Genomic DNA, 12,408 nt, shown 5'->3' with positions numbered 1-12,408 from the left:
GAGAAGATGCTTTGTAATATTTCAATGTTTTGGATTCTGCTAAGGCTTGCTTTATGACCTAATATGTGGTCTATTCTAGAGAATGTTCCATGTGCACTAGAAAAGAAAGTGTACTTGGCTGCCATTGGGTGGAGTGTTCTGTATATGTCTATGAGGTCAAGTTGGTTGATTTTGGCATTTAGATCTTCCGTGTCTTTATTGAGCTTCTTTCTGGATGTCCTGTCCTTCACCGAAAGTGGTGTGTTGAATCTCCTACTGTTATTGTGGAGCTGTCTATCTCATTTTTCAATGCCGATAGAGTTTGTTTTATATATCTTGCAGCCCTGTCATTGAGTGCATAAATATTTAATATGATTATATCTTCTTGGTGTATTGTCCTTTTAATCATTATATAGTGTCCTTCCTAATCCTGTATGATGGATTTAACTTTAAAGTCTATTTTGTCAGAAATTAATATTGCCACTCCTGCTCTTTTTTAATTGTTGTTTGCTTGATATATTTTTTTCCCATCTTTTGAGTTTTAGTTTTTTTTTGTCTGTAAGTCTAAGGTGTGTCTCTCGTAGGCACCATATAGACAGGTCATGTTTTTTAATCCATTCTGCCACTCTCTGTCTCTTTATTAGTGTATTAAGTCCATTAAATTCAGTGTAATTATGGGTAGGTATGAGGTTTTTTTTTTTTTTAATGAGTTTAGGGCTATTATTTTGATGTCTTTTTGTGTGTGTTGTTAACAGTTTCTTTTTCCCACTGAATTTTATGTGGTGAGTAGATTATCTTTATATATTCTCCTTTCCTCATATTCATTGTTGTTGATTTTGTTTCTGCTGAGTTCCTTTTTTTTTCTTGTATTTTATTTTGATGTGTAGGATAGTTTGTCTCCTTTGTGGTTACCTTATTATTTACTCCTATTTTTTCTAAATTAAAAACTAACTTTTGTTTCTTTGTGTCGCCTTGCTATTCTCTCCATATGGAAGATCTATGACTACATTTCTTTGTCTCTCTTTATTGTTTTAATGTTGTCTTCTTTTACATAATAACATCGCTGTTTCCCTGTCTTGAGTGTTTTTTTAATCTTGATTTATTTCTGTGATTTCCCTATCTGGGTTGACTTCTGATTGCTCTGCCCAGCATTCCAGTCTTGGGTTGATACCTGATATTATTAATTTTCTAACCAAAGTCCTCCCTTTAGTATTTCTTGTAGTTTGGGTTTGGTTTTTACAAATTCCCTAAACTTCTGTTTATCTGGAAATGTCCTAATTTCACCTTCATATCTCAGAGACAGTTTTGCTGGATATATGATTCTTGGCTGGCAATTTTTTTCCTTCGATTTTTTATATAAGTCATCCCATTGCCTTCTTGCCTGCATGGTTTCTGGCGAGAAGTCCGAGCTTATTCTTATTGATGCTCCTCTGTAGGTGAATTTTCTTTGTCCCTAGCTGCTCTTAAAATTCTCTCTTTATCTTTGGTTTTGGCAAGTTTGATTATAATATGTCTTGGTGATTTTGTTTTAAAATTTACCTTATGTGGAGTTTGATGAGCATCTTGGATGGATATCTTCTCATCTTTCACCTTATCAGGGAAGTTTTTGTCAACAAATCTTCAATAATTCTCTCTGTATTTTCTGTTATCCCTCCCTGTTCGGGTACTCCAATCACTCGTAGGTTATTTCTCTTGATAGAATCCTACACGATTCTTAAGGCTTCTTCATTTTTTTAAATTCTTTATCTGATTTTTCTTCAAATATATTAGTGCCAAGTGCATTATCGTCAAGTTCAGAAATTCTGCCTTCTGCTTCCTCAATTCTGCTCCTCTTACTTTCTATTGAGTTGTCTACTTCTGTAATTTTATTGTTAATCTTCTGAATTTCTGATTGCTATTTTTTTTTATCTGCCTAGGGATTTTTCCAGCTTATTAAATTTTTCATTATGTTCCTGAATAATCTTTTTAATTCCTTCAATTTCTTTATCTGTGTGTTCCTTCACTTGTTCTATGTATTGCCTGATTTCCTTCCTGATGTCTTGAAGGGTTCTGTATATTAATCTTTTGTATTCTGCCTCTGGTAATTCCAGGAATGCACTTTCATCTAGGAGATCCCTTGATTCTTTGTTTTGAGAGCTTGTTGAGGTGATCATGGCCTGTTTCTTTATGTGACTAGATATTGACTGTTGTCTCCAAGCCATCTATAAGCTATTGTATTCATTTATTTTATGTTTGCTTACTGTATCTTGGCTTCTTACTTTGTTTTGTTTTGATATGCCCAAGTAGTTGCTTGAGCAAGCTAGCTTGATTATTTTCACCTTTGGAGCTCTGACGTACTGTCCCCAGATGGCTAGAGCTGTTATCAGGTACATCTGTCTAGGAGTCCATTCACTTTTCTTGTATGAATTCAGCTCAGGTGTCGAAGTAGCTGATGATCAAGTGTGTAGTATAGGCTCTATACTACAGTCTTAGAGGGGCAGGGGTGACTGGTGTAGGTACTGGTATCTGATTGCAGCAGTGGGTCATACTCTGAACAAGGCAAGGGGCTGAGAACTGTCCCCCAAGTGTCTCTGAGGAAAGCATGTCCCTCTTCCCTTGAGTGTACAGGTGGGTGGGTTCTGCAGACAGACCGTGGGCATCCAATGTTTTTGGTAGTAAGGACTGGGAGGCACTAGTTATCCTTGGACCCCTGTCATGCGTGCCTGGGTGACCTGAGTGAAGCCACCAGTCCTTAGGTCCCTCATGTGGGTAGGTGAGGGCCTTGTTTAATAGGCAAAGCAATGTCAAACATCAAACACTCACCCGCCTGCCACACAGCTGAAATGGTTGGAGCCAGCCAACAAGGGCTTATTCTCCTGAAATAGGCCCACACAGGTCCATGCAGAGGGGAAAGTTACTCAAAGTCCATGGACAGTTTATGTCTGGACTGGGGCTGCTTCTGTTCTGAGCTCCCCCAGTTAGTGCAGCTAGCAAATTATCTTTTCCCCCAATTGTAAATTTATTCCTTCTCCGAGGCCAGGAGAATGGCTCTAGGTACTCAACAGTGCTTATCTCTGGCCCAGGGAAATCAGCTGCTATAGCTGGCTTGGGAGTGGGGGGGTGGGGGGTGTTGGTAAAATAAATGCAAGTACGTAGCTTTTGCGGAAAGTGTCATTCTTCTCTGGTTCAGGAGGTGTGAATAGGCTGTGTGGCTGGCTGCTTCTCCCTGAGGAAACTGTGGCCGAATGCTAGTACCAGCCCGTCGCCAATGCCGCTCAGGAATGGTGCCTGAGGGCTCCCCGCGATTCAGGTCCAGTAACTCCTCTCTGCTTCTGAACCGTCTCTTCCTCCTGCTGCCCCTCAGTTCATTTTCTAAGCTTGCCTTTGATGTTCAGGGCTCCTAGCTTGTCTTAAATATACTCGTTTCACTTGTTTTTTCAAGTCTTTGGTGTAAGAGGGCTCGCCGGAAGTGTCTGTCTATTCTGCCATCTTGGTTCTGCCTCCCTCTTTTTGAAACAGATTTTAATGATGCAGCTAATATTCTTATTAAATATCTGAAGAAATCCATAGTATATATCAATATATTTAGATGGAAGAGAAAAGAATATTTGTAATATGTGACTCTTTCAAAAAAAAAAAAAAAAAAGGCAGATGTTCTAACTAGAAGGCTAAATGCCTTTTCAGGCAATGGCACATAGATCTGAAGTAAACCTTAGGACAAATGTACTGCTTTGCATTATAACTGGATAAGAATTATGAAAAGGGAAACAAAAAAATTTAAGGCGGGCTGCATACTGGATCAGGGGTGGGCTGAGATTAGCATAAAAAGTGGGAACTTGGGGAAGAGAGACAGAGAGGTGTGAGAGGAATTTTAGGGTAACATGGTCTGCAGTGTGATCCCACAAGTCTCATCAAATGCTTGGTGTGCTTGGAGTTCTGGTGGAAACTGATAAAGAAGTGGAGCTCTGTGTGTTGATTAACAAGGAGCTGCCATCATCAACCCTTGTGAATGAAAGGACTTCAGACAACTATTAAGTTACAAAAGCATACTTGTTAACCTTGAAAAGGGTTAATTTGGGAATATGTTCTTTAGTTAGTGGGTGTATGTTTCTCTATACTATAAAGAGTGATCAACAGTGATTTCCTGTCCTTTTGTGTAGTAAGCCATTTTTTAAACTGGACAATTTAATAAATTCGGTAGGTTTTTTAGGCTAGTCCACAGGCAAACAAATTCATAAGAGGATGGATAACAGTCTGTTCACTGGTTGTCTCTAAATAGATATGGTGAGTCATCTCTTCCCCTTAGTTTACCATCTGCTATGATTTAAAAATCAGACCCAATTTAAAGAAGAATTTATTTTCCTCTTTTTTTCCTTCCTTTTATATTCTTGCGCATGAGAAAGATTGACCTAGTACTCACACATGTATTTCTTGTTGTACAGGATAAAACATATTTCCTAAAAGTCTCCATCTCTTGTTGTAAACCAGGCAACCTAGGGAGATGTATGACCTCATTCAGATTGAAAGGGTGAAGCCTAGAATGCTAAATTTTCTATAATACTGAAGATTTTGTTTGAGTTGTACAGATCTGAGAGCTTTAGGTGACAAGTAGCCATGCTATAGTGTGTAGATGTTGTTCTAACAAAACAGGCAGCAATTTTAATCAGGCCTAGAAACCCATAAGAGTCTTTCCACATAGAAACCCACTGGGTTCATCACTATGCTAATGGATGACACTAAGTATCAGAGCTATGCCCATAGCATTCTGTCCCATTAATTGTTCTCTAAATATTTGGTGCAAACAACTTATGGCTCAGCTGCTAATTGAAAGGTTGGAAGTTGGAGTCCATCCAGAGGTGCCTTGGAAGAAAGGCCTGGAGATCTACTTCTGAAAAATCAGCAATTGAAAACCCCATGAAGCACAGTTCTACTCTGACGCGCGTGGGGTCTCCGTGAGTCAGAATCAACTCAATGGCTACTGGTTTAAATATTTAGCAGATAATTGCACGTTTTTGCCATAAGTAAATATGGCCACCCTGAGAAGATGAATTTGTTAACTACCAAATCAAGTTTTCTTATGATCGGAAGTGGACTAGGTTTACACCCATTAAAAAAGTGTGCTGTTGGTAACTGAAGAAATATATTCACACGCTGTAACTGTAATCTCTGTGCTACCATTCTTCTTAAAAGGCCAGTATTTTGTGACCGAAAACCAATTTACCTATTTGGAGAGAGTCCAAAGATGGTACATGTATTTAAGGAGCATTGTTTGGTGGTTCAAAGAGCTATTAAGTAAAGAGTTTCCACTAATCTTAGTTGGAAATTACTGGGTTGCCATGTTGACATCTTGCAGGAGAACTTTGGAGCCAAAGAAGATAATTCATGTCTTTAACCAAACAGCTGCTCACTCTCAGCTCAAAGAAAGATAGATATAAATCCTGCTCTTATGTTGATTTATTTGGAAAAGCATATAACCTGCTAGTACTAAACATAGGAGTCGTAATGATGAAGATACAGAATTTGAAATGACATGGTCTATTATGGATTAAGTGTGTCCCCCAAAAAAGATTTTGAAGTTCTAACCTCTGGTACCTGTAAACATGGTCTTATTAAGTAATATGATCTTTGATGATGTTGTCAGTTAGCGTAAAGTCATACTGTAGTAGCAAACAAACAAATAAAAAAAACAAATCTATTGCGTTGAGTTGATTCCGACTCATATCAACCCTACAGAACAGAGTACAGCTGCTCCATAGACTTTCCAAGGAGTGGCTGGTGGATTCGAACTGCCAACCTTTTGGTTAAGTGGCCATGGCTCTTAACCACTGTGCCACCAGGGGTCCTACCATAGCAGAGTGGGTCCTAATTTCATCTGAGTGGTATTCTTACAAAAGAGAACAGACACAGAGATACAGCCAGAGGAAAGACAGCTACGTAAAGATGCATCTGCAAACCAAGGAACTCCTAAAGCTACCATAAGCAGAGAGAGACAAGAAAGGATCTTCCCACGGAGCCAACAGGAAGAGCGAATGGCCTGGTCAACATGTTGATTTAAACTCATAGCCTCCAGAACTGTGAACCAGTAAGTTTTTGTTCTTATAAGCCACCCATCTTGTGGTACTAAATTAAAGATAATTCATGTCTTTAGCCAAACAGCTGCCCATTCTGGGCTCAAAGAAAAATGGAGATAAAAATCCTGCTCTTAATGTTGATTTGTTTGGAAAAGTATTTAGCCTGCTGGTCCTAAACGTGGGAGTCATAATGATGAAGATACAGAATTGAAATGACGTGGTATTTCATGACAGTGTATCTAGAAGCTTTATTTATCCGGTGCTCTAGTTTTTTTTTTTTTTTTTTTTCTAGTGCTCTTTTGTACAAAGTTTGCTTCTCTAGGTGTTTCAAGAGTAGGAATTTCAGTAATCCTCATTCTACAAGAAGGCGGGGATAGAGGAGCCACAGAAGAAATAAAAGAATCAAAAGTGCTCAACTTCCTTAAGTGTTGGTTTCTTCACCTATGGACTGTGGACGCAGTAACTAACTCCTGAAAATGTGGTCTCATTTAAATTGTCACCACAGTCCCATGCAATTGGTATCAACACCCCATTTTATAGTGAGATGTTAAACACCAAAAGAAAATTGCAGAGCCAGTCCTGGAACCCAGGTCTATGTGACTGCAGGTCTCATGGCCTTCACCTCTATGCTATAGTTCTGTAAGACAGAAATTCAAGCCAAAGCCCTCATTAGAGCCCAGCTGTACTGTTACCAGGACCAGCCTCCTGAAGCCTCCGATCTCATCTCTGCTTGTAGGTGAGAGCACCTTGCAGTGTATCTGGCACATAAAAAGTACTCAGTGTTTATTACTTTCCGCTCCTCTCCAATCCATCGGACACACTGACAATTGATTATTCTCCCTAAAACATTGTATTTATCATGTTATTCCCTTGCTAAAAATCTGATAGGAGAGAACAACACCAAAATTGTAGAAAATCGAATGGATAAATAAGATATGGGATATTTGCATAATAAAATATTAAACAGCAAAGAACATGCAGCTTCTTGGTTGATGGTCGAGGTATGTTAAACAAAGGCAACAAGACTTTCAAAATTTTTAAGAAAGTATAAATCACTTTTGAAAAAATTCAAAAACCGGAAAAATAAGCTGTATTTCTTAAGAATGGCAATGTAGGTGGTAAAATATAAATAAAAGCAGGCAAATTGTTACCATAACTGTGAGGTAGGCAGTTCCATGAGAGGTGGAGAGAAGAGGTCGTGACCTAAAAGAGATACTAGGGGCTGCTGAGGTTCCAGCAACTTTCTATTCTGGACCTGGGTGGTGGTTACCCAGGAGTTAGTTTTGTAATTATTCTTTAATTTAAGGTGACAATAAGCCCCCAGCCTATACCTGCTGTCTTGGTGTCATTATTAACAGTACCACAGTTCTCTTTTCATGTCTCAGCTTGGATGATAAATTATATGGCCATGCTAATGAAAATGTACATACAGATCTTCTTAGGCACTTTTCTCAGTGTGTATCATATTTCACAGTAATTTTTTTTTTTTTTAAGAAAAAGCAATTGAAATGAAATCTCACTGTCTAAAGCAGTATCTGAAACATTGAATAATACCAGGAATATATATTGAAATAACATTGAACTCTTACTATGTGATAGGTCCTGTTGTAAGCACCTTACATGTGTTAAATCATTTGACCTCATGAAGGAGGAACTATTTTTATCCATGTTACACGTGAGGGACATATGGGAGTTTAGTAACTTACTCAAGGTCACATAGCTAGTATATGGAGGAACCGGGATTCAAATCCAAGAAGTCTGGTTCCAGTGATTAACAAATAGCCTTGATATAAAGATGTAATTGTTCAGTCCTGCTAGTGCATCATGGAACAGAATAAATATCACTTGACTTTCTGGTGTCAAATGGTACAATGCACCGATTGTTAAAGGCAGATTTCGCCGTGGTAATAATAGTACTGAGTAGGTAAATGTATCAAGTCTCTGGTTGTGCAGTTAACACACTAGGCTATTAACCAAAGGGTTGATGGCTCCAGTCCAACCAGAGGCAACTTGGAAGAAAGGGTAGGTGATCTACTTCCAAAAATTCAGCCACTGAAAACCCTACGGAGCATAGATCTACTCTGACACACATGGGGTCACCATGAGTTGGAGTCAACTCAATGCCAACTGGCAATGGTAAGTACATCAAATCTTTGTCTAACAACTCTTGGCATAACAACTCTTAACATTTCACCAATGAAACTACTGGAAAAGACTGGTCTACTGGAGAGTGTTGAGGCTGGGGTCCAATTGCTACTCTGGGTTCCAGGTTTAGCCTCTGTTTACAAGTAGATGAGTAGTCAGGACACTGGGTAAATGCAGATAATGAGCTGGAAATGTGTACCTGGTAGATCAGTCCCAGCAAACACATACGAAATCTCTGGAGACAGTTTGGGCGGCAGGGTTCAAAAGCAATGGAGGGAGTTTTATCAAGGAAGTTGGTGGATCAACAGCAAGAAAGACCTTGAAAGAGAACTGGCACTTTCCAAGAATGGACCAAAGTCTCTGTATAATTCAGTACTTTGCAGATGCTGGTTAACAGGGGCAACCAATTAAAGAGGAGATAGGCATGGAAAGATGGTGGAAGCCTGTGGGCAGACTCCTGGAACCAAGAGATTCCACATACATTTGGAATTTGTCATGCGCTGCCTTGCATATGATATTTGATTTTGGGTGAATCTATTTCCCCAGCTCAATTTTAAGATATTAAAGGGTAAGAATCATCCCGGGCTTCGGGAACAATCTAGCCCTGTCTATCTTTCCAGTTTCTCTACAGCCGCTCTTACTCCCCCTGTCCAGGCTCCAGCCTCCCTGGCTGCCTGTCAATTTCTTAAACCTAAAAAATTCTTTCTATTTAAGAATAGTCATGACAGATTCTCCCCAAGTTTGGACAATTCTTTTCCCACCCTGAAACTTTGACACTTTTGCCAGCCAACAATTCCACTTCCTTAATATCTTCCTTGGCCCTGCTTTCAGAATGGAATTTTGGGCAGCCTTTGGAGCCTGGGTGCCAGTGTGGTTAGACGTTTGGCTGCTAACCAAAAGGTCGGCTGTTCGAATCCACCAGCTGCTCCTTGAAATCCCTATGAGGCAGTTCTATTCTGTCCTATAGGGTTGCTTGAGTTGGAATCTATCCAATGGCAATGGGTCAATGTGTTTAGCATAGGCCTTAAGGATCCCTGGTCGCGCAGTGGTTAAAGAGGTCAGCTGCTAACAGAAAGGTCGGTGGTTTGAACCCACTCGCTGCTCCAGGGAAGAAAGATGTGGCAGTTTGCTTCTGAAAAGATTACAGCCTTGGAAACCCTATGGGGGCAGCTCTACTCTGTCTTATAGGGTCGCTGTGAGTCAGAATCGATTCCATGGCAACGGGTTTAACCTAGCCCTTCCCGTCCAGCTGTCTGGCACCAAACGCTTAAAGGCAACGTTCTGTAGCATATGCAGAACTGAACGGCCTTAGCAGACCCAGCTAAGAAGACAGTAGAACCAGTAAAACTAGTTCTGTACCTAACACCCAAAAGTCCTAAACAAAGCTAGCCCCCTTTCTCTATGTTGCATCTTCACCTCAGAAACGACTGCTTAGGAAACCCCATCTGCATGTAAGCGACTATGACCTGCACCCCATGTCCCCTGTACCTTCCAGAGGCTTGTGTTCAAGCCAATGTCCTTGCAGCCTTACTAAGTCCTTCTCACATCCTCTCTGAGGCCAAACTATCATTACGACCAACAAGGTCTGAGCACTGTTTTCTTGAGACCACAAAAGACAGCCCAACCTCCACCATGTTTGCACATAAAGTGCCCTAAGCTGAAGTTACCCAGTAAGATAGAAATTCCACCACAGGTCACAGTAGTTGAATGCCACCTGCACAATTTTAAAAGCCCGTCTGACCTGCTGTAAGCCTCTGTAAGCTGTGAAGGCCAACATTCCTGCTTACACTGAAGTCCAAAGCCACAAAATCCTACTTCTATGAGCAAATTTCTTTCCTAAATACTACTCTTTTCTTTATGTTTTCTAATGTTCCTGGTTCATGTATCAAGTATTAGGCTCTCTTAAAAGGCCTGAAAAAACATACTTCATCTCAGCTTCAAATTTGAGTAATCTGAGAAATAAAACAAAGTCAGAAGTATTACTGGCACAGGAGAAGCTGGAGAACATAGCTCAGTATGGTGGCTAAATGAAGCCCACCTCAAAAGCAGTGAGAAACTGGGAGGAGGATAAGCTTGGGACACACTTCTCCCCCAAGAGGAAGAAGGGCAGGGCTGAGCCCAGAACACTGGGTTATCCTCCTGAAATGACCCTCTTTCCAGGTTGATCCTTACCAGCTGGATGAGTCTTCCACTTTCCTGGGGAAAGATTGAGCAAAGAGGGGGGGAGGCTCTGAGTTACACTACTGAGCTCCTTCACATGGGAGGAAACATCAGGATTGGCCTCCCCTTAGAAGGAAGAGTAAAACATTTTTGAAGATCTGTTTCCATGACTTATGCAGGCTGGTTTTGTAAGGTATGGAGGGCCTATTGCATATCTCTGCATACAAGCTACCTAAAAACAAAACAAAGAAACAGAAACACCTCTTTGCTGTGGAGTTGATTCTGACTCCTGGTGACCCCACGTGTTACAGAGTAGAACTGCTTCAGAGAGTTTTCTTGGCTATAATCTTTATGGAAGCAGATTGCCAGGACTTTCTTCTGTGGTGCTGCTGGGTGGGTTGGAACCATTGACCTTTAGCTTAGCAGTCGAGCTTAGACTGCCCCACTCAGGGACCTAATCTATTTAAATATGCCTTTAAAAGTCGTGCTCAGAATGAAAAAAGCACACCACCATTCAGAATTAATGCAATTGGTGTCATTAAATTGTACACCTGAAAAACATTGAATTGGCAAATGTTCTGTTACACGTATTACTGCAAAAAAAAAAAAAAAAAAAGAATTAAAAAGCAAAGAACTTTAAGGAGCAGGAGCATTTTGAGTCAAGACTTGTATCACAAGTTGGTTTATAAAACTGCACAGAAGTCTGCAGATTTAAACAAACAAAGATTTCAAAGGGTCTAATTGAAATGTGAGTGGGAGAAGTGGTTCAAGCAGAAAGAATTTCTTTTCTCCTAATTGGAAAAAAAGAACAATAATGAAGGGATTGATTCTGGTTTGTGCCCCGCTCTTTCACAGCTAGGAGCAGAAAGGTACGTGGAACCCACATTAGTTTTTCTTTCTTGAGAAAGTGAGACTTCACTTAATATTTATATTAAGTAATTTATTCTTCTTAATTAATGATTTTTTAATGATAAATTCATGTTGCAAATTCAGCAACTTTACCCAATCTTCCTTAAATATATATTACATTCAAAAAGAATGATTCAATGAGAGTTCTGCTTTTCAGCATTTCAATTCTATAGAACAATTCAAACTAGAAACTTTGATGATTAAGGTGCACCTGACCTAAGCTATGATCTTTTCAATCACCTCAAATGCATGAGAAAGCCAGACAATGGAAAAGGAAGACAGAAGAATTGATGCATTTGAATCACAGTATTGACGAAGAATATTGAATATACTGTGGTCTGCCAGAAGAACTCACAAATAAGTCTTAGAAGAAACAGAATCAGAATGCTCCGTAGAAGTGAGGATGGGGAGACTTTGGCTCACTTACTGTGGGACACCTTATGAGGAAAGACTAATTGCTAAAAAAGGACATTATGTTGGGTAAAGTGGAGGGTCAGCAAAAATGAAGGAAACCCTCAATGAGATGGACTGACACGATAGTCACAACAATGGACTCAAACATGCTAACAACTCATGAAGATGGCACAGGAACCAGGCAGTGTTTTGTTTTGTTATACATAAAATCATGAGTCGGAACCAACTTGATGGCAGCTAACAACAAAAATAACAGTAACAATTCCCCCTGCTTCAAAATGATGAAAGTTCCTTAGTGTGAGTTTTAAGAAAGCTAACACGTTTCTAAATGTGATTTTTAAGTGGCCTACTTACTTAAGACCAAAGAAGAATTGATGCCTTTGAATTCTGGTGTTGAAGAAGAATATTGAATATACCATGAACTGCCAAAAGAATGAGCAAATCTGTCTTGGAAGAAGTACAGCCAGAATGCTCCTTAAAAGCAAGGATGGTGAGATTCCATCTCACATACTTTGTTATGTTATGGAAAGTATTAGCCCCTGGAGAAGGACATCATGCTTGGTAAAGTAGAGGGTCAGTGAAAAAGAGAAAGACCCTCAGTGAGATGGCTGCAACAATGGGCTGAAGTGTAACAATTGTGGGGATGGTGCAGGATCAGGCGGTGTTTCACCCTGTTGTACATAGGGTGGCTATGAGTCGGAACTGACTCACCGGCACCTAAAAAAACAACTTTTTTTAAATAATAAATTGT

This window comes from Loxodonta africana, chromosome 14, assembly GCF_030014295.1.
Source record: "Loxodonta africana isolate mLoxAfr1 chromosome 14, mLoxAfr1.hap2, whole genome shotgun sequence".
NCBI classification, from domain to species: Eukaryota; Metazoa; Chordata; class Mammalia; order Proboscidea; family Elephantidae; genus Loxodonta; species Loxodonta africana.
The sequence above is the reverse complement of the archived record's forward strand: the minus strand, read 5'-3'. Positions refer to the sequence as shown.